General features: G+C 48.5%; 2 long non-coding RNA genes across 2 annotated transcripts in view; one reads left to right on the top strand and one right to left on the bottom strand.

Annotated features, from left to right (window-relative positions):
- LOC108384557 (uncharacterized) overlaps nucleotides 1-21899 on the bottom strand; it is a 57430-nt gene that overhangs the window by 4233 nt on the left and 31298 nt on the right. The window lies entirely within an intron of this gene.
- Nucleotides 12892-20576, top strand: LOC140845475 (uncharacterized). Its single transcript, XR_012124262.1, has 3 exons — nucleotides 12892-13017; nucleotides 13446-13541; nucleotides 20548-20576. It is a non-coding gene; the product is annotated as an uncharacterized lncRNA (long non-coding RNA).

Genomic DNA, 21899 nt, shown 5'->3' with positions numbered 1-21899 from the left:
AAAGAAACAAAAATACTTCCATAGTGTCACAGGCAATCGGCGTGATCTTACAGGTTCAGCCCTGGATTTGAGTCTCAGGTTTCTTCTTGTGTTTGTTTGTTGGTTTTTAATCAGGATCCAAATAAGGTCAAGATATTAAGATTTGTTGATGCTTAATAACTTTCCCATTTTCTTATTTTTTAAATAGACTTCATTTTTTTTTAGAAGAGTTTTAGATTTAGAAAAATTGAGATGATAGTACAGAGCACACTGTGTACGCCACCTAGTTTCCCCTATTAGAATGCCTATGGGGGGTATGTTCCAAGACCCTAAGGAGATGCCTAAAAACCATAGGTAGTACCAAATCCTATATATACAATGTTTTCTCCTTTAAATACCTATGATAAACTTTGATCTATAAGCAAGGCACAGTAAGAGATAAAAACAATATAATTATAGTGATAGGCTGCCGTAAACTTTGGGTGGATGTGGTATATCTCTTTCTTTCAAAATATCTTACTATATTGTATTCACCCTTCTTATTGCGATGTTGTGAGATGATAAATGCCATGTGATGAGATGTAGTGAAGGGAATGACGTAGGCCTTGTGACATAGCAGTAGGGAATTCATGACCTCTGACTTCTGATTTCAGAAGGAGGATCATCTGCTTCCAGACCGTGGTTGACAGCAGGTAACAAACTGGGAAAGTGCAACTGTAGCTAAGAGGGACTGCTGAGCTAACATCCTACACTAGCATGGCATGTTGGTTACCATCAACGAACTGACACTGAGGCCTTATTAACAAGTTAAGTCCACAGCTTATTAAGATTTCCTTAGGTTTTCCTAGTGTCCTTTTTATATTCCATAGTTCCTGCCAGGGTACCATATTACCTTCAATCATCATGTCACCTTAAGCTACTGTTGGCCGCTACTCAGACTTTCATCATTTCTGATGGCCTTGACAACTTTGAGGATGTTTCGTAGGATGCCTACTGTTGGGATGTGTCTGATGTTTTTCTACAGATTATATCAGGGTTATGAGTTTTTGGAAGGAAGAGGTAAATACCTTTCTCATCACGTTTCAAAGATAAATACAATTAACATGATTTTTGACTGTTGGTGCTGAACCTTGACCTCCTTGGCTGAGGCTGTCTGCCAGCAGGACCCCTCCTTCTGTTAAAGAGGTCCATCTTTTTTCTCTTAAAGCCTTCAACCGATTGGATGAGGCCCACCCACATTATGGAGAGTAATCTGCTTTATTCAAAGTCTACTTATTGCAATGTTCATCTCATCTAAAAACTACCTTCACAGGAACATCTAGAATAATGTTTGACCAACTGTGTAGGTATTGTGGCCTAGCCAAGTTGACATATAAGTTTAACCGTTGCAGATGGGATGAAGTGAGGAAATCTAAGCCCAGGTAGGATTTGAGGCCCTGACTCAGTGTTGCCCCAGTGAGTATGGAAGAGCTCCTTGGCGTAGGTTGGGAGGCAACTGATCTGCATGACTCTAGAAGCAGTGGGGTGGGGAGAGGTGGACTAACTGGAGCCACCAGACACTGAGCAGGGGTGACATTAGATGGAAATTCTGACTCCCTGTCTCTCTGTGACCTTGACAAGATTATCTCACCTCTCTGGGCCAGCATTTATAAATCATGAAAGCAAACAGGTTGGAGGGGATGAAATCTTGGTGGGGGAGAGAACTATTTGTAACAACAGACTGTCTAGCATATACTATGTTATAAAATTGATACTCATTCATTCACTTATTCATTGATTAAAAGCATACATGATGGGCCAGACAATAGGAAAGGTTATTTATATTCAGTAACGCATTCAACAGATTATTTATCAAACACCAACTACATTCAGATCTATACTAACTCACGCATCCCTTAAAAAATAAGATACCAGTATACACATTTAAAAGATAAAGAAACCAAGGCTTAGACACCTTAAGCAGCCTGCTCAAAGCCCATCTAGTAAGTGAAGGGCTGAGATCCAAGCCCAGGTCAGTCTGGCTTCAGGCTTGCCCTTCATTAATTCCCCACATTGTCTATGAGTGCAAATATCTCTCTTGTATGGGCTGGGATAGTTCAACACCAGCCCACAACATACGAGCCAGCATCCTGGGGAACCTCCCACTGAATCCTAGTACTGGTGATAAATTCCTCTGGGTTCTGGCTCCAGCTCTTGATCCAGTTATCAGTGACCATTCACTTTGCAACATTTCCCAACCCGCCTGCTGATTCATTTCCTGGGCTGATCAATCAGAAATCAACTGGGCAAGGATGGAACTCAACCTTCCCAGGGCTCTATTCACAGGCAGCAGGAAAGAGCTGATCTTGTCCAGGGAGCGTTGCCTCAGCGAAGCCACAGACTGTCCTTGGACACAAGGCATTACTGTGCACAAAGGGAACACACACAGTTTGGTGAAGGAGGAAGCAAGTGCTTTGGCTGGGGTGCAGAAAGCCTGTCACATCTCTAAAAGCACCACAGGGCAGAGGGGAGAGCACTGCAACCAGAATTGGAAGCAGAAAATATAGATCAAGATAGTTATTTAGCAGGGACTGTATGCCAGCACTGTACTGGGCAGAGGAGGAAGGAAGCAGTGGCCCCATGCTCCAGGTGCCCGCAATGGCCTGGAGTCCCTGCAGAGCTGCAGGGTGAGCCGGTGCCCTCCGAGGACCAGGGCAATTCTGCAAGGGGCTGTCCCCGAGTACTCTTCAGGGACTCCTCCACTTCATGCCGACTAGACCCACACGCTGGGCCTTGATGCTAACAGGCCGTAATGGGCATGACCACACACACCCACAACACCAATCAAATGTAATTGTTGGGCTCAAGTCAAGCAATAAGAGTGCCTTATTCACATGCATGTATATGTCTCCCTGTATAGTAAAGGGAATCACATTCCCCTAGGAGGAATTGCTGAGGTCAGTGTGTCAAGCCCCTCCTCTGCTTGTCTCTTGATTTCGTAGCAAACATCCCAGGGGGCACATCTTGGGAAGGCAGAAGAGGGAATCTCGGTTTGGGTCTCTGTTACTTTGTGGTACTATGTGTCGTAATGACTTAAGTCTGAAGTGCTATTAGCCCTATCTCCTCCAGGGACTCTTCTGAGGAAACACACAGGAGGAGCAGTTAGATTAAAAAAAGGTCATTTATGCTGCCCAGTTATAAGTGTCCTTGGCTGTGAAATGAAGGCATGATGCTCCATGGTCCCTGGGGTGCCTTCCAGGCTGGTGTGAACCCAACATACTTCCTGAGCATGTATCGTGTGCCCAGCCCATGGTCGGCACTGGCAGTGCAGGACACTTAGCCTGAAGCCGACTGTGCTTTAGTGAGGGAGGCGACACAAGGAACTTTGCATCTTGAACAAAGTGTAAGACCTATCACAGTAGAGGGAGGGAGGCCTCGTTCTGAGATAACCCAGAGAAAAGTATCTTTTTGATTTCAGAAACTGACAAACTACATCATGAGAGACTTAGGTTAGCTATAGAGAGGGGCTTGGTGGCAGATTAAGCCCCAAAATATGTTACTCCTTGTGAACTTTATCTTTGTCATGAAACTGAAGGAGTTATTTATCCTAGAGCAAGCCCTCTAGAAATATATTCAATAATCACATAGAAACATTTTTTATTGTTATTGTTGATAGGAAATCTTAGAATATGGGAGGGACATCATGTTAGTTGGTAAATATATAAGGCAAGGAACACAATGTCCCAGGTAATTTGGGGCAAACTTCTGAACCTTGCTGGCCAATGACTCTGTTGTGTCAAAGGGAGTCTTTGACAGTTCCTTCTTTCCTTAACCAGCTGTAATGTCCCTTTGAAATTATTTGGATGGAAAGAGAATTAATTTCATTTCATGCATTCATTTGTTCATTCCACTGCCCTTCCCTTCAACAAATACTTATTTATGGGCCACGTCCTCTACTAACCATGATAGAAATAAACATGTAAGACAAAGCTGCTGTCTTAAGAATATCCAGAGTGGAGGAATTCTCTTCAGATTCAGATATTTCTCTTAAATAACCCTTCTCAAGAATACAGATGCTGCTTCAGAGCATTGTGACAATTTCAAAATTCTGCTTACCATTAGTGCTCAGTGCTAAAAAGAACCAAAGTAATAAAGCATTAGAGACAAACGGGTATTTTAAACATTATCCATTCCTTTCTACTACTTTTATAATGTTTGTACTACCTCTCAGTAGCATCTCCCTTGAGACCTCTTCACCTTTGCAGGCAACCCCCCAAAAAATGCAGCTGATGTTGTGTGGTCCATTCTCTCACAAGGCAGTTCTGACAATCACAGAGCTGGAATTTTACCCCCGTAGCCCTGTCCTCACTTGTTGTACGCCCAACAGTTCCTGTTTTGCTTCCTCAGGGCTGCACACAGCAGACCTAGTCAGCAATCTCTATCTATATGGCAGCTGTTTGGTGATTCTCACTGTTGGCTCTGGTGAAGTGGTTTTACCCTCTCTAATCTCTCAGTTTTTTCATCTATACAATAGATAATACTGCTTTCTCTTCTTTATAAGATAACTGAGAGGATCTATGTGACATCTGCTTGGCATTAGTACCATATCCATTGCTATTAGAGGCCATACATGTATCATGAGTTATTAATAGTAATAATAATGCTACTACTACTATTAGAGATAATGTTCATCAGTTGCTGGTGGTATTCACAGCAGCAAACCATGTACATTCAACAAAATTAAAATGAATTGTTACTAAAAGGATTATACATCATGACCAAGTAGGATTTATTGCTGGAATGCAAGGATGGTTCAACACGTAAAAATTGATCAGAATTAACATGTGGTCCAGCACTTTACTTCTGGGAAATTGAAGCAGGGAATCAAAGTGATATTTTCACACCCATGCTCACAGCAGTATTATTCACAATAGCCAAGAGGCAGAAGCAGCCCAAGTATTCCAGATGAATGAATAAACAAAATGTGGTATATACATACAATGAAATAGTATTCAACCTTAAAAAGGAAGGAAATGCTGACATGTGCTGCACCACCAATGAACCTTGAGGACATTATGTTAAATGACATAAGCCAATCACGAAAAGACAAATTCTATATGATTCCAATTATGTGAGGTACCTAGAGGTGTCAAATTCATAGAAGTAGAAAGTAGAATGGTAGTTGCCGATGGCTGGTGGGGAGGAGGAAACGAGGAGATGTTTAATGGGTACAGAGTTTCAGTTTTGCAAGATGACAGGATTTCTGGGGATTGGTTGCACAACAATGTGAATATACGTTGAACTGCAAGCTATTGAACTGTACACTTAGAAATGAATAAGATGGTGAATTTCATGTTCTATGTCTCTTCGCCATTACAATTTTGAAACATAATTTAAAATAATTTAAAAAACAATGAAATAGCATCACTAGCAAATAAAGGAATGCAGCTGCGACTTCTGAAGGTCCCACGCCCACCCCGGAGGCCCTGGCTCACACTACATTGCCAGGAAGGCAGTAGCTTAGAATTTGAGAGCACAGACTCAGGGCCCAGATGCTGCATTTAAATCCTGGTGCCGTCACGTCATGGCTGTGTACACAAGTTTGGTTTCATAAAGTAGAAACGTTGGTGTACCTGTCGCAGAACATGGTTGTGATGCTGAAATGAGTTACTCTCTGTGGAGTGCACTTCAAATCACACCTAATGCATCCTGAGCACTAAGGGAGATGTAGCTTCTACCATTTTTATTCTACTCCAGTGGAGGCTGCCATTCCTTGAACCAAAGCTTAGCTCCAGGTTGTACTCGCTTCCACTTCCACTGTCAAAAGGAGTCTGGACAATAACTCTGTAAGACAGCAGTGACCTGGATGAGGAATTTATAGGATCGGTTCTGTTCAAAGAGCATTTGAACAGATATCCCTGCCCTGGGCCAGGCACTGTTCTTGGTGCTGGGGACAGACATGACTATGCCTTGACCCCGGGAGTTTTGTAGGTGTGTGACCTGGGCAGTTGGCACCTTGCACTAAAGAGTGTCCTGCAGCTCACTCAGAGTTCTGCTGACACTGTCCTGGGACACTTACTACTACTTGAACAAGGTGCTCTGCATTTTCATTCTGCACCAGCCCTTTGACTTATGTGCTGGTCTTGCCTTGACCAGCCCGACAGGGAGAAGGAGCCATCTGCGTGAGGAGCCAGGAGCAGATGCTGTATGCCAGTGGGAGAAGCAGAGAGGAGGGGAGGGCATGGTTCAAGGAAGAGCAGGGGAGAGGTCCAGAGAGTGATGTGGCAGAGGCTAAAAGCTGATTCACCCAGAGACACATCCACCACCACACTGCGGCCTCCTCACACCCTTCTGGGTCGGGGCCCATCTTTGCACCAGCCCTGACCCTAACCCTACTCCACCCAAACCTATGCCCTCCTGGCACTTGGGGCTCATTTCTGCAATGTGGTGCCTCCAGCAGCACCACCGTTTCTTAGCACAGCCTCTAGGCAGCTACTCTAGCTGTTGGGTGGGCTGCTCTCTGCCACCCTCAGGGCCCAGCTGGCCAGAGGCACAGCTTTCCCTTCTGCGGGGACTCAAGGTGCATCAGGAATGAACAGAAAATGGGTAGTTTTTAGCTCTCTGATGAGGATTGTTCCAGGAGGGAAGGAGAGAGGTGTTCAATGGGCCAAAACAGCTATGCATCGAATGTAAAGCGTCTGGGAGGCTGAGCAGGAAGGACCTCAGATCCAGTGCCTGCTCTGACACCCTGGGATGTAGCCACCCCACCCAGCCACAAGCTCTGACTCAGCCTTCAGATGTGGCCTCAGCTTCACTGCCTTCTTGTTGGGGATAGAATGTGTCTGCGAAACCAAAGGAAGAAATGTGTGTCTTTTTCCTGCGGGGGTGTTGAGGGGGCAGGAGGCTGCACCAATGAGATGGGGCAAGACTTTGAAAGATGCTCAGGCTTCCTTGTTGGAAAAGATCACCACGTGTTGGGGTCAGGATGGTGGAGGCCTTAGCCTGTAAATGCATGAACATTGAGTGATTTGAGGAACTTTCATCAAGAGGTAAGGAGTTGCCCAAGATTTACACACACACACACGCACATGTGGCAAAACATGACACACACTCATCCTTCCCCTTCTGCTGGCTATGCTAGCATCGCTGTTTGCGGTGATTCTTTCTCACTGGGCTTCAGTTTGCTCATTTGTGATTGGATTGAGATGGAAATGGACAGATCAGCAGAGGCTAAAAGGACGTTTACAAACTTCAATGAGGTTAATATTTTGGAGAGAGAGCTGTGGGGTAAGGAAGACTTTTAAAAAATTCTTGAAGATGTTATACAATGTAACTTTCTTTTTACCAACCCTTTGTTGGCAAAAAAAATCAGAAATGTTTTGAAGACGTAAGTGGTCAGATGGGTAATTTGGGGAGTTCGTCATCTTGTTGAGGTCCAGTTCTCAGTTGAATGGGGGTGAGGGAGAATAACTGTGGCAGAGACTGCCACCTGTCCCCCACACCCATCCCCATTTTCTTTAAGTAGGATACTGCTCCAAGTTTTAGGGGGGAACATGGCACCCAGCTGCCATCACGGTATTTCCCATGCATGTCCAGCTAGGACTGGCTGCGTGATTACTTCTGGCCCGAAGGGTGTGAGTGGAGGTGCAGTGCACACTCTCTGGCTTGTGCCCCTAGAAGGAAAGCGGCACGGCCTTCCCCCTCCGGGTAGCAGTGGCACAGCTGTTTTAGACACAGAGAAGTCCACTAGCTCTTGAGGACAGTAGGTGGCTGGGAACACTTTGCTCTGCTGTGCTCTGTTACATAAAATCATACTTCTAGAATTTTGCAATAAGGAAGGTGACAAGATAAAAGCAATTGCCGTGGCAACTGCCCTCTCTGAAATGTATCTGCCCCCTTTCCGAAAAGTGTCCCGATATATTTAGAAACGTGTGTGTGTTACTCATGCACACTTCACAGGATTGTTGTGAGGATAAAATCCACTGAAAGAAGAAATGATAAAAATGCTCTGAAACAGTACATGCTTTGTGAATGTGACTATGTGGATGGTGTCAAACCCAGACTCTATTTTCCCTCACAAACTTCTTCCAACATACTCTCCATCTCCATAAATGGTGCCTCTGTTCTTCTAAGGCTTTAGACTAAACACCTTCCTGTTTCCTTTGCGCTCACACCCAAAGTGAGGCACACACGGGAACATGTCCGCCACCAGCCCTGGCCTCCTGCTGTGGGGTAGCTGCTAAAGGGGTCCCAGCCTCCCCTCCGGGCTGGCCTCCAAGCAGCAGCCAGCAGGCTCCCGTCAGAGCCTGGGCCATGGCTGCGCCAGTCCTGGTCTCCAAACACCCGGATGTTCCCCTCTCTCTCAGAGAAAAGGGGAGCTCCCTCCCAGGCCCTGTGCCAGCGTCCCAGGCGGGCCCCCGTCTCCCCTAAGACCTCCTCCCCCACGGTCTCCCCATGGAGCCCCTCACCTATCCTGCTGGCCCCTGTGCCTCAGATGCGCCAAGCTGTTCTTGCTCCAGGGTCTCTGCACTTTCTCTCCCTCTCCCTTGAAGGCACCCTCCCGGATGGCCGCACGGATCCCAGCCTGGCCTCCTCCCGCGTCTGTTCAGGCATCCCTTTCCTAAGATGTTCCTTGACCAAAATGTTTAAAATCACAACTAAGCATCCAGGTGGGGCTACCAGAGAAACACGGGCAGTGGTGGGAGGAGGCCTGACCCAGGAATCTGGAGATGGGCTTCTAATTCCGCTTAACGGCTCACGTCAACATGACCTTGGCCCAGCCGCTCCTCTGCCTGGGCCTGGGCCGTCTCCGGACCTGCCGTCTCTTCCCCCTGTCACCCCTGTCCGGCTGGCCTGAGTGAGGACAGCTCAGTGGCCCAGGGCGGGATCGGCTCTGCGGGACTCCCCGCGCCCCACCTTCCCCAGGCTGTCACGGCGCGTTCGCAGGCTGTCTGCTCTTCACCGAGCCCCCTTCTGAGCCCCACTTGCTGTCCTGGCAGCTAAGAGCACAGTGTCTGCCCAGATGGCCTCCCGCACTGCTGTTCTTCGAGATAACAGTGGATTAGGCTCTCTGAAGCCAGGGGGGCTGACTCTGGCTAGCTGCTTCCTCACTGGCCACTGGTGAGCCTCAGGACTCTGCTGAGGAAGGCATGGGACACACACCCTTACCGCCTCCGCACTGCAGGCGAGAGAAGGGTGCCAAGGGGAACAGGCTCCTGGCCCCCACTCTGGCCCTCAGCCACCTCGAGGGGGGCTGGTAGTCAGACAGCACCAGCCAGCCTGAGGACCTGGGGACCTGAGGGATGGCCGTGCGCCCCTTGCTGACCACATGGCCTCAGGCAGCTCCCGTGCCCCCTGAAGGAGGCTCTGTTCCCTGTGAGGTGGGGTCGTGCCACCTTGCCTGCCAGCCTCACATCCCCTTCTCTGTTGGGATGAAGAGATTAGCAGGTGCTAACTTGCTTGGTAATTTTCGAACTCTGTTTACTCTTAAGGGACTTCACTGTTCCTGGTTCTTCCCTCCCCTACCTGGCATCCCAGCCCAGGGCCCAGAACCCCCAGGATAACAACATGAAGATGGGGCTAATGCCCCACAGCACCTTGTTGATCCTCTGCCTTCCTTGTCTCCACTGTGGCCTTTGTTGGTGATGTGATGTGACTTTACAGGTTCACTGGAAGGAATAGTTTGGAAAACAATTAATACTGATTAAAATTCCTTCTCCCTAATTACGGCACTTCTATAGACCTTCACAGTTCATTTTTTTGTCACCATAGCAACCCTCAGCCTCTGAAAAGAGGAGCATGCACACCGGGGCAGGTAGGGGAGGCTGGAAAGGCAGCCACGGGGAGGCACGGGCCCTCTGTGAGCTGTCTTGGCCATCTCACGAGTGCCGGGTCTGCTTGAGACATCAGAAGCTTCTCGGGAGCTCGGGGTTGCTCTTGACACCCACGTGCCAAGGATGTCAGTCAGATTCATACACGTCCTATTGCAAAATCCTGTAGCTACAGGTGGGTAAATACCCATATCACGTAACATCTACAGGCCACATGGGGCAGCTTGGAAGCACACGTCTAAGGTCTAGTCTACAGGTGGGCATCTCCGGCTCTGCACTGGCCCCTGGCCTGGGGGATGCGCTATCACAGTGTGGAAGACAGGGTGGAAGCTTCTAAAATTGCCCTCCCCCAGCCATGACAGCCAATAACAAACAATCACAGTCCCTGACTCGTGGCTGGGCAGGGAGGAAGGCAGCCCTTTAGGAAGCTGAGGATTCGGTAGGACAGGTGCTCCCGTCATTTTTCCACTCAGTTCACTAGCGTGGCCCCTGCAGGAACCAGATAGACCTTGAACCAGGTAGATCTTAGAGGCCACGTCTAGACCACTACAAGCTCAACTAAGGTTAAACAGCCTCGGGGCGTGGTACGCTGACCCTGACTTGGCAAATGCGTCTGCGGCATCCCAGTGAGAAAAGAGGGTGTGAGGGAGTTTGTGGTCATGTGGCATGAGCATTAACGTACGCTTGGAGCCCAGGCCCGCCCAGAGCCGTGTTGACTCTGTCCTCTTTCATAGAATTGCCAAAAGAGGTAGGGGCTCACTAGATAGGCTGCAGAACTTCACTTTGACAGCGTGGTGCTGATAGCCCCAGATGAGCAAGACGTGGCTGGAGACCTTGATAAGATACAAGTGCCCCAGAGAAACCCTATCAAGATGCAAGTCCTGCTAAATCCAAAGAACGTTTAGGGATCCGGTGGCCAGGGGCGTGCCTGAGCACCTCTGCAAAGTAGAGGGCAGTGAATTTCCTCTTGCATCTCCCTCCCCGCGTAAGGAAGCGTGCTGCGCCTGGCACCCTCCGCAGGTTCTCATCAGAGCAGTTGCCGCATGGAGGTTAATACGTTGATGTACATACACTGAGTGACATGACAGCTGCCAGCATTTAGTGGGGACCAGAGCACAAAGGGGCTCTGTGGCCGGTCCAGGCTGTGGTGCAAGGAACCGCCTCATGAGATGTGTGACTCAACAGCCCCCACGCTGCTGGTATCGACTGTGGGAAGGGTGCCATATGGAATCGGTGGCATGCCCCAGGGACCTATCCCGGGCAGGCATTGGATTTTAGCCAAAGGCCGTGCCATCTACAGTAGAGAATCACATGAAATCGCATGTGTTTTGAAAACAGCTCCTACGTGGTCCTGGTTCTTGGTAGGGACAAAATGATGACCATCTGTCTGGAACTACCCATCACGAGCTGGGTTCACTTAATCCTGAGCTGCTCCAATGAGCAGCAGCCTCTCAGGAGACACGGGTGCCCTGGACGGAGCAGAGGCAGCAGCAGGGGGCCCTGTTAGCCGTCCAAGCAGCAACCCACGCCCCGGCCGCTGCGGCTCCACCCCAGGGTGCCCTTGCTCAGCCCCTCATGCCTAGGACTGTGGGAGGGGGGCTGTGTGACCAGCAGAAGGGGTGGGAAAAAATCTGGGCCTGGTGCCTGGATGAGTCTGTTATGTGGTTGTGAGCCCTACATGGATCGTGGCCCCACGCAGGGGTGGCCCTGAAGGACACTAGCAGGAGAAATTCTTTCCAGTGAGTAGAGCCCTGGACAGTGCAGCTGGTCATGCATGAAGCCTGGACCGGCATCTTAGAGGTACTCAGCTGGGCGGGGCTGGAGCTGAGCATGAAGGGGGGTTAGGTAGTAAAGGAGGGAAACTCATGTCCACGTGGCCCGCTGCCAGCTGCCATAGTGGGGACAGTGGCCTCCCTCTTCCAAGTGGCCCCGTGGGACAAAGGACCAGCTGAGATCTTGGGGAGCCAGGAGGGGCTGAGGACACATGCATGCAGATACCACCCGTACCGCCTTCCAGCAAGGAAGGACGGGTTCCTGGCGGTGGGGAGTGTGGCTGCAGACCTCTGTCAGCTCCAGTCAGGGTCACCCCCTTGCTGGGCAGCCCCTCCAGTGGCTGGGACATGCTATGAAGGCCTGGATGTTTCGGCCTGCCCAGCAGCACCTCCGATGCTTGGCTCTGGATTACAACACCCCATGGCTCTGGAGAATGGGCGATGGTGCACTGCCCCTTGCCAGGACATTCGGAAATCTCTGGAGACATTTTTGGTTGTCCTGACTTAGGAAGGTGCTACTGGCATCTACTGAGTGGAGGGCAGAGGGGCTGCTAAACAGCCCACGATGCACAGGATGCCCCACCACAAAAGCTATCCGGCCCCAGATGTCAGTAGTGCCAAAGCTGAAAAAATCTGGGGGATTAATGGAAGCTTCACTGGGCCTGCCTCTTCTTTCAAATTCTCCCTCTGCATTCCCTTCCTTCATAGTTGTAGGCCCCAAATAAGTATATCACACCCCAAACTTCCAGAGAAGCCAGACTGATACCAAGATATCTCCATTTTCTGCCATGTGATTGGCATGTTATGGATTCTCAATAAATATCCTGAATGCATGAAGATAACTGAGATTGAACATCAGACCCCACAGCTCTGTGTCCCCACAGCGCCAATCAAGAGCCAGTAAAGCTTTCACTTTCCATGAAAAGCATCAAATTAGAACACTGTTGAACCATGAAAGAAAATTGTTCTCGTCCTCAGGATGCTGCTTCCAAGCATCTGTAGGAACGGTTCCTTCACGCTGACAAGCACCTCTGCTTAGGAAGCTCACCTCGCACACTGCCTGCTTCATGGAGCCTTGCAGGCCTGCCTCTCCATACCTGCCAATATTTGCTGAGTGTCCATTCTCCTAAGGTCCTAATACCACCAATACAAACTTCAATTAAGTACCTCGTCATATTTTAATTGTTTGCTTATGTGTTCCTCACCCAAAACTACTGCAGTATTTTTATAAGTCAAAGACCATATTTTCATATTTGTATCTCCAGTCCCTAGCATGGGGGTTCACATGCAGTAGTTTCTCAACTCATTGTTTTAAACAACCAAACAAATACATCAAATCGGAATTTTTTCATTGACTTCATCCACCAGAAAAGGGTCCAGAAAGAGGATCATCCCGAAGTCGAGGAGCAGGGGAAGGGGGTTTGGTGCTTTACTGCACTTAGAAAAGCAACCCTGAGGTAGCTACGCTTCATTTCCTTCCGTGGAAGGTGGGATGAAGTGGTGGAGTGATCACTAAGTCATTTTTCTTAGAGAAATAAGATCAGTTTCTATCACCTAGAGCAGGTGCTGTTCTCTGAATCTTAGCAGGATTACAAGGGAGTGACTGTTCACAGCATTTGAGGCTGAGTTCTGAGCTCTGAGCTCTTGCTACAGAAGCTGGACAGAGAGTTTGCAAAGTCACCATGTTAATAGAGAGGGGAAGGGTGGTGAGGAGTTTCGATTTCTTTAAGCAAAGTAAATTTTTGCAAACCCGTGTCAGATCTGTATGGGAAAGAGGGATAGGAGGAAGCCCTCACTTGCCCGCCAGGTGAGTTTGTGAGGCAGCAACTGAAACTGCGCTTTTTTTTCTACTTTCTTCATCCCCTCTCTGGCGCCCACATCCCAGGAGACGACGGTGACCTGAAAAGGGAGAGAAATCCATGCCGACCACGGAGTGACCACAGCAGTTTCAAAGTGCTTTACTTGAAGGAGAGAAGACTCGGTGGGTGTCAAAATCCAAAGGGCTCTTGGGTGCAGGACAGTTTGGGGTTGCAGTCGGGGGCCCCAAGATCAATGGCGGAGGGCGCAGGGGACAGTTGCAAGTCCACACGAGGGGTCCTCTCTTACAGAACACGGGGAGGGGGCACTCAGAAGTGGAGACTGCCATCACAAGACGTGGGCCAGCTGCAGCCAGCTGCACAGACCAGCTCCACCACCTGCTCCAGAATCACACTCCAGATGCTTTCTGGTTCTCAAATGCAGCCCATCACCTGTTCTTGTAAATAAATGTTGTTTGGAACATAGCCACGTCCATTTTTTCCCTACCATCTGTGGCTGCTCTCCCACCACAAGGCAGAGTCGAGTAGCTATGCTAGTGACAAACACCCTACGACCCCAAAAGCTGAAAATATTTACAATAGTCCCTTTCCAGAAAGTTCGCCAGTCCTTACTGTAACTAACTTCTCTGAAAATCTGTTATATCTGCCATTTTCTGCAGGGAAAATTGAGGAGAGCTGTTGTGTTGGGCAGGAGGATTCCCCTGAATATGATTGAAGGCACTTCTTTTTTTTTTTTTCTTTCCTATGAGAACCTGAGACAGATGATTATTCTCGTTCCCTTTAATTCTATTCTTTTTCCCATTTTTTAATCCTGAGTGAGCCAACTTGGCCTCACCCTAGCAGATGTTTGCAGATATCCCACTGATCTAAACTTTCTGTTAGAGATTGGACACAGATATTGGGGTAATTTTAAAATATTTTTAAAAACCCTGGAAAATCTAACCATACAGGAAAGAGAAAGCCAGAGATCTGGGCAGCTAAGACGGAGAATTAGGATGGAACAGAGACAAAGAATTCATTTGATGGCCCCTCCCGGCTAGAATGTACCCTGAAGGTGGGGTTTCATCAGGCCAAAAGGTAAGGATTGAGCAGCAAGCCTATCGCAAGACTTGGCAAATAGTAGGTGTTGTGGGTTGAATTATGTCCCCATAAAGATATCTTGACATCCTAACCCCTCCACCCATCATTGAATGTGACCTTCTTTGGAAATAGGATCTTGGCTGTGCCAACTGTAAAAATAAAATAGCCAGTTATTTGATTCGTAAAATGACTTTATTTGGGAATTACAGAAGATCTGCAATTGGGAACACACAAACTATGACAAAACCCCAGACAAGTCCAAGACACAAGGTCAGCTTTCACCAGGTTGTAGGAGGAAGTGGAGAGGATGGTTCGAAACAAAAGTTCCCTGGACACCAACAGGAGCTGGGGCGCCTGGCGGGGCTTAGTGGGGTGCTGGTCAGGCGAGGAGGTACTGTCCCCCTTCTTCTGAAAAGCAGAAGGTGAAGCTCCTGTTGCGAAGTGTCCTCCCTGACCAAGACAAGGCTTCCTTCTCCGTGCCGGTCAGGCAGGCACATCGCTGAGCGCGCCCCAGCTTCTGACTCACCTGAGATCCCTTCACTCACTTCACAGCAGATATAATAGCCCAGTTAGGATGAGGTCCTACTGGTTTAGGGTGGGTCCCAATCAAATGGCCAGTGTTCTTACACAATGAGGGAGATTTGAACTAGTCACCTAGAGAGGAGAGGCCACATGGAGAGGGAAGACACAGGGAGGAAGCAGGTACATGTGGGTGGGATGGCTCCACAAATCAGATTGTAGGGTTTACCAACAACCATCAGAAGCTAAGGAGAGACAAGGAAGGAGCCTTCTCTAGAGCCTTCCGGGGAGCAAGGCCCTGCCCACACCTTGACTTTGAATTTCTGGCCTCCCACAGCTGTGAGAGAATGTATTTCTGCTGTTTCAAGCCACTCACCTTGTGGTGCATTTTTATGGCAGCCCTAGGAAATGAATGTAGTAGGTGATTAATAAATGTTTGTTGTGTGAATAACTGAAAATACCAAATCCAAACGGTTCAGAGGCAGGGCTGTGGGTGAGCCCTTAAGTGAACTGAGACAAAAAGAAGAAGATGGTGTCTGGAGGAGGCAAATCTAGAGTGTTTGCTGAGAATGACAGGAGCTCACCTGCCCTTTTCCTTTCTCAGCCACCCCTTCGTCATTGTACAGGAAGGCCAGACCCCAGCAGAGGGTAGGGAACACAGTTTCCTCTGACTGGACAGGAGCACAGATGCTGGCTCTGTAAGCAGGCTGTGAGCCTGGGTGGGGAAGAAGGCTCCCCCACCCCCATGCCTTGGACTGACCACCTGAGTGACACTGGGGCATGGCAACAATGGCTGATGGCCACGGGGTCACGGCTGAGATGTGCGGATAGGATTCAGGGACAGACAGGACAGTCTGATGCCCCTCAGAAGGCCCTAAGGGCAGACGAGGCAGGCCCAGCCCTGGGTGAGGCTGCTGTAGACTCTACCCTCTAGAGGAAGCTCAGGCCCAGGGAAAGTCATCAGACACGGGATGGGCCAGGGGGATGTGGAGGGACAGGCAGGGCACGGAGCGGAGTGAGAAGCAAACACGAGAATAAGGCTCCAAGACTTGGCCTTGAGTCAACAGCGGTGATCCTGGTCTCAGGCGCTGAGCGGCAGAAAGTTACAGGGGCCATGAGGAGAAGTCACACCCCCAACTCAGAGCCAAAGACCCAAGGCTCAGAGAGGTAAAGTAGCCTCCCAGGTGCATGTGATCAGGAATAATGGGGCTGGGATTTTAAGTTTCTTCCCCATAATTCGAAAGCCCATGCCAAGGGCACTGGCATCAGGTCAGACGCTAGCTAAGCCACTTTCCCCCACACCCTCCCCCAGTGCGGTGGAGACACCTCTCTGCCGAGCAACCAAGCCTGCTCTGAAACCTGACATGCACGTCAGTACTGCCTAAGAAGCTTTTTAGCTATGTTACCCCTAATCTCCACCTTCCCACCATGAGATTTTTAACCCCAAAGATACACTCAGCATTTGTGTGTATAATGTCTCTGTGTCTGTGCTTTAGCCACAAAAAAAGTAAGTCACCTTTTCTCCAAGGACCAATCCCTCCCAGATGTTAATCCCCATCTTTGCATTGATCACTCTGGGTGGTGACCTTCTGCATTAGAACAGATTTATTTGATGAGATGGAGAAGCTCTTGCTGACCTGGCTAACCCTTCCATGAACTAACTGGGTCACAGCGTGCAAACACAAGCCACTGCTCTGTTGGCAGTAGGTGACTGTGAACACCAGATTTGTCAGGGGTGGGGTGTGTGTGTGTGTGTGTGTGTGTGTGTGTGTGTGTGTGTGTGGTCGGATCTTCCCAATAAGGATACAACATGAATATGGCCATTCCCTTTACACAGATCTGAACACAGGTCAAATCGCCTGCCCAAGGTCGCTCAGCCAATGAAGTATAAAGCCACAATTCAAGCCCAAATTCCCGTGAGTCCGAGTAGCTCTTAACCATCACACAATATGTGGGAAATTTTTTCGCTTTAAGGAGCTGTAGTGCCTCTGTTTGCAAAGCAAAGCTGAAAATAAAGACCACCTCCCAAGCCATCAAGTGAGACAATGCCTCTACAGCCCCCTGGTACAGGGTAAGGCGGACGCAGGGCTTGACAGTCCCTTTAATAACCCCGTGCCTTGGCGGGAGCTGAGCGTCCAGACGGCCCTTGAACCAAGCTGGGGCCACCACAACCCCTGGCTGCGGAACTTGAACCTTGAAGAGAACAAGTCGTGCTGTTAGGGTAGCTGAGCTTAGTGCCTCAGGGACAGCGCTCCCGAGGGGGTGGGACAGCAGAGGTTTCCAAGCAGGCCGTCCGCCCATTTCCTCTCAGACCCTTTCCTCCTGCTCTGCGTTCAGACCCAGCCACTTGTGCCAGCTGCCTGTGTGCACATTCAGACAGGGAATGCACTGGCAGAGGACCGGTGGGCAAGAGACAGGGGGAGCCCAGGCTTCTCCCACCTCCCTGTTCTGCTGCATCTTCAGGGATGGGCTTGTCTCTCCTGTTGGCAGCTTCAGAGCCAATCAAACGTGACCTCCTCACCTCATTGTCCCAGCGTCTGATAGGACAGCGTCCATCATGCTTCCGGCTCCTGCTTCAGGGTCCCCACTCCTGATTTTGTGTATCACCCCCCCCACACACACACACACACACTTTCCATCTAGCCCAAGGAAAGGCAGGCTTCCGCTGTTACTAACCTGGGGACCTCCGTGTCCCCTGTATTCTCAGCCATTCCATCCCTCATATAATCACTTCCCTGTATGAAATGCTAAAAAGAAGCTACTTTTCTTCCATTCTCTACTCTCAAAACTCTGGCTACCAAAATGTGTGGGTTTTTGTAAACCAGGCAACTATTCTTAGACACCAGCTGGGTGTGCTAGTTAGCTCAGTTCTGACGATAACTCCTGGGATTCGTGCAGACCCCACAGGTTAAGCGCTCAGCCCCACACAAGAGTCTCCCCTACTTCAGAGGCCAGTCCGAAGTAGTGACACCCTAAGATACCCACAACTTATGTCCAACTTGGCTGCAAATTAGGGGTTCTCAGGACGCCTCTTCAGTTTCAATAATTTGCTGTAACAGTTTGTGGAACTCAGGGAAACATGTTTACTGGTTTGTTATAAAGGATATAGTAAAGGTTACAGCTGAACAGCCCGATGAGGAAGCACAAGAACCAAGTCCACAAGGGCTCTGTCCCCACAGAGTTGGGGTGCCCCACCTCCCGGCACATGGATGCACTCACCAACCCAGAATCTCCCCTAAATCTGTAGTGTAGCAGTTTTCATGGAGGCTTCATCACATAAACACGATCTCTTAGTAACTCAATCTCCAGCCCCTCTGGCCTCCCCAGAGGATGGGGTGGGGCTGAAAGTCCCAAGCTCCTGATCTTGGCTTGGTCTTTCCGGTGCCCAGCCCCATGCTGAAGCTTTCCAGAGCACACCCAAGGTCCCCTCAAATGGACCAAAAGGCCTTCCTGTTACTCAGGAAATTCTAAGGGATTTCAGGGCTCAGGGTCTGAAACCAGGGGCAGAGACCAAACATACATTTCTTATTCTGTCACAAATACCCTCTGCTGAGAAGACTGGGAATGGTTTCTGTTTACCCAGCTTGACCCTGACTGATTCTATCTCAAAGTCCCCAGGTTCCTACCCTCTGTCTCTGAGATGTTCTTTGTTGTTGTTTCTTTGAACTGCCCTTATATCCTTCCAGTAAACCCCAACCCCCCACACCACACACATGCACACACCCATGCTTTTTTTCCCTAATGAATTAAGCAATACTGGTTTTAGATTTTGTTACCGACAGAAGCTTGACTAATTCAGTACACGAACTACGCTTTGTGAACCGGAAAACATTTGCAAATATGCACCTATCATGGGAGGTACTCAATAAATGTTTGAAGAGTATTGAATTATGCTTATTAGCCATGGCTGACATATGCGTATGCATGTAGATGACAGGATTGAAGTATTAATTTCTGTTCCGCCCTCACTGTTACAGAGAGTTTGCTTCCCCATTACAGCCCGATTCCCTTGCCTCCAAGCTTCCCTGTGGCTGTGTCAACAACTGCAGAAGCTCTGGGCACATGAAGTCACTGTGTCTCCTGGCTTTGAGAGCAGCTGTGCTATGCTTTCCAGAGGGGGAGGCATGGAGACAATACTTAAGGATATAAACAGCAGAAAATCTTTGGATCTGGCTCAGAAGGGAATGGAAGATCCCCTGGAGACTGAAGAAGGAGAGAGAATTCTAGACATCTCCAAAGAGGGGAGAATTCTGGGGTCTGCTCGCTCAGAGCTTCCCAGATAGGGAGTTGCTACAAGAATGTCCCTGAAGGCTGGTCATTGCACGTCTTGGTGCTGTCTCCAAATCCTGGAGAGTCTTGTACAAAGCCAGGGGACGAGGATAGACCGAGAGAGCCAACTCTGCCAAGTGTCACCTGCTGCCCCTCATTTCGAAGTGGGAGGAGACCTAGAGCTGGAGGGTCTCTGAAGGCAGGGGGCTGATGGCTTCATTTCACACACACAGACCAAGGCTCAGGTGTAAGAGGCCAGCCCAGTGTTACCAGCCAACCCCTGACAAAGCAGTGCATCCCACTCTGCCCCTCGACACAGTATCTCAGTTATTAAGTGTCTGAAATTGACCATACCAGGCTGTGATTAGAGTAAACCAAACTTTTCTTTCAAAACCTTCTTGAGCTGGTAAATATTAGTCCCTAAGCCTTTAGACAGAATTATGTTGGTCAAATTACGTTTCTTTCAGCTACTGGGAAGGTAAAAGGTGGTAGAGGAGAAAGGGGGACAAGTGGAGCCCAGGTGCTCTGAGAAAGGGCTGGCTTGGATAGGACCAGGGATGGGGGGAGCCGAAAAGAACACAGGGTTATGCAGCCTGAAGGAGGTTAGACTGGGGGGAAAAAAGAGTCAAAACCAGGATTCTGATGTTCTGGGCCCTCCTCCCAGCTTGACCACTGAGCAGCTAAGTCTTTCTGGAAAGTCTTCCCCCTGTCGGAAGGTCAGCTTCCATCTCTGTGCAGTGGAGTTAGGAAACCTCCTGCCCAGCTGCTTCCCTGAATTACTGGGTTAACGAAAACCCCAGGAAATATGCAGGGCAGAGCTCTAGGGTGCCAGTAATCAGACCAGAGCAGTCATCTGCCACAGGCTAGAGCCACTACCCTCTCCCTTCTGCCTACAGGGCCCCTTCCTGCAGGGAGGCAGCCTCCTGGTGAGCTGGGGCTCTGGGGTAAGAAGTTGAGGATCAAGCAACAGCCCCAGTGGAGTTTTCTGTTCTCAGATCTCAGGTATTCATAACCAGCCAAGGACCCTCCAATTTGGAATTGACTGTCTGCCCATATTCTCCAGGGATAGAGGGATGGTTGGACAAACACAGCTCAGGGTGGAAGGAAAATCCATTCATGGTTAAACATGGCCCAGCTCAGCCTTGACCATGAAAAATGAAATAATTTCAAGCTTGGAGACTGAAAACGTTTTGCTCTCAAGGATGTCTTTTGAATCAAGAGCACAGCAGCATTGATGGGCTTATATTATGGGTCAAGCCATGTCACTGCTTCTTAACGCATTTTGTTTCATTTGTTCCTCAGAACAAACCTTCTCAAAGAGTGCATCATCCATAATTTACAGAGGAGGAGATCAACAAAAAACCAAAGGGGTTTTGTGAAGCAGATGGCTGATAAATAGCAAGCTAGGCTAGGCAGTGGGACCACCTGAGCTACAAACCCACAGGTACGCATCACAGTACGCCATCTGTTACAGGTGCTGGGCTCAGGGCTCAGGGCTTTGTAGGCATATTCATTTCCCTTTCAAAACAGTTCCACCAGACAGAGACATCTATTTACCCTATAATACTAATGAGAAAACTGAAGCTTAGAAAGCTAAAGTAACTCAATCAATGTCACACAGCCAGGTCGTCTTGAGGCACAATTCGAAGGTTTAAATGTGTAGGTACCCGCCCCTGTCTAACCCAGCTTGTCTTTCCTATAGAAAGTAAAGAAAAAGTGTGAGTTCGGGTAGCTAGTCCTCTCAGATTAATGTGATTTTCTTTTTTAGGAAATAGAAGTGCAGATACCAACTCCAAACTGGGTGCTCCCCATTCTGCCTTCACTCCACGAAGCCCTGGGACGTTACACCTGTCCTCATGAGGGAGGCGGTGGACATTCAGGGTCCTCCTGCCTTACTGGTCTCCACACAGGCAAAGTCACTCTTTGGGGGAAACCTTTCAAACATCTGTCCAAAGTCACATTTCCTTTTATTATCTGTTTAATGTATCGATTGTGTTCTCCTATCAACAATCAAGAGCCTCTTCTTAAATACCTAAGATAATAAAAAAATAAATAATTACAAAAAATGTGATCTGGGACTGTTTTCTTAATGAAATACCTTTGTTTTGTGCTGTGGCCTCTTTTAGTCTCTACTACTCACTGGGCACATGGTTGCAGATTTCCATTCACTAGCTGTAAGCTGCTTAAAATTAACACACTTCTAGAACTTTTATACCAGCACTCTTCAGTAGAGGCTTCTGTAATGACAGAAATGTGCTCTCTTTGTCCATAAGCCACCTGCCCCTTGCGGCCACTGAGCACTTAAAACATGGCCAAACCAACTGAGGAACAGAACTTTTAATTCAATTGTAATCAAATTTAAATGTCACATTGACTAAAAGCAACAGCACGGACTTTGATAATTACTAAGAAAATATCGCCTGGTTACTTATTTATACACTTATTTTATTGTAAACATGGAATGACTTCAATTTGTTTACCCAATGGTTTTTACTGCCGACCCCAGTATTTTCACTGTGGGGATTCACAGTTGTGTAAACACTCTATGCACAAAATTAAGTTCAAGAAAGAGGCCATGTGTTTGCTTATTAGCATTACACTATAAAAACTCTGAGAGAGTCATAATTAAAAGATTAAACATTCAGAAATGCAAA

This window comes from Manis javanica, chromosome 2 (assembly GCF_040802235.1).
Source record: "Manis javanica isolate MJ-LG chromosome 2, MJ_LKY, whole genome shotgun sequence".
Lineage (NCBI taxonomy): Eukaryota > Metazoa > Chordata > Mammalia > Pholidota > Manidae > Manis > Manis javanica.
This window is presented reverse-complemented; position numbering and strand designations above follow the sequence as displayed.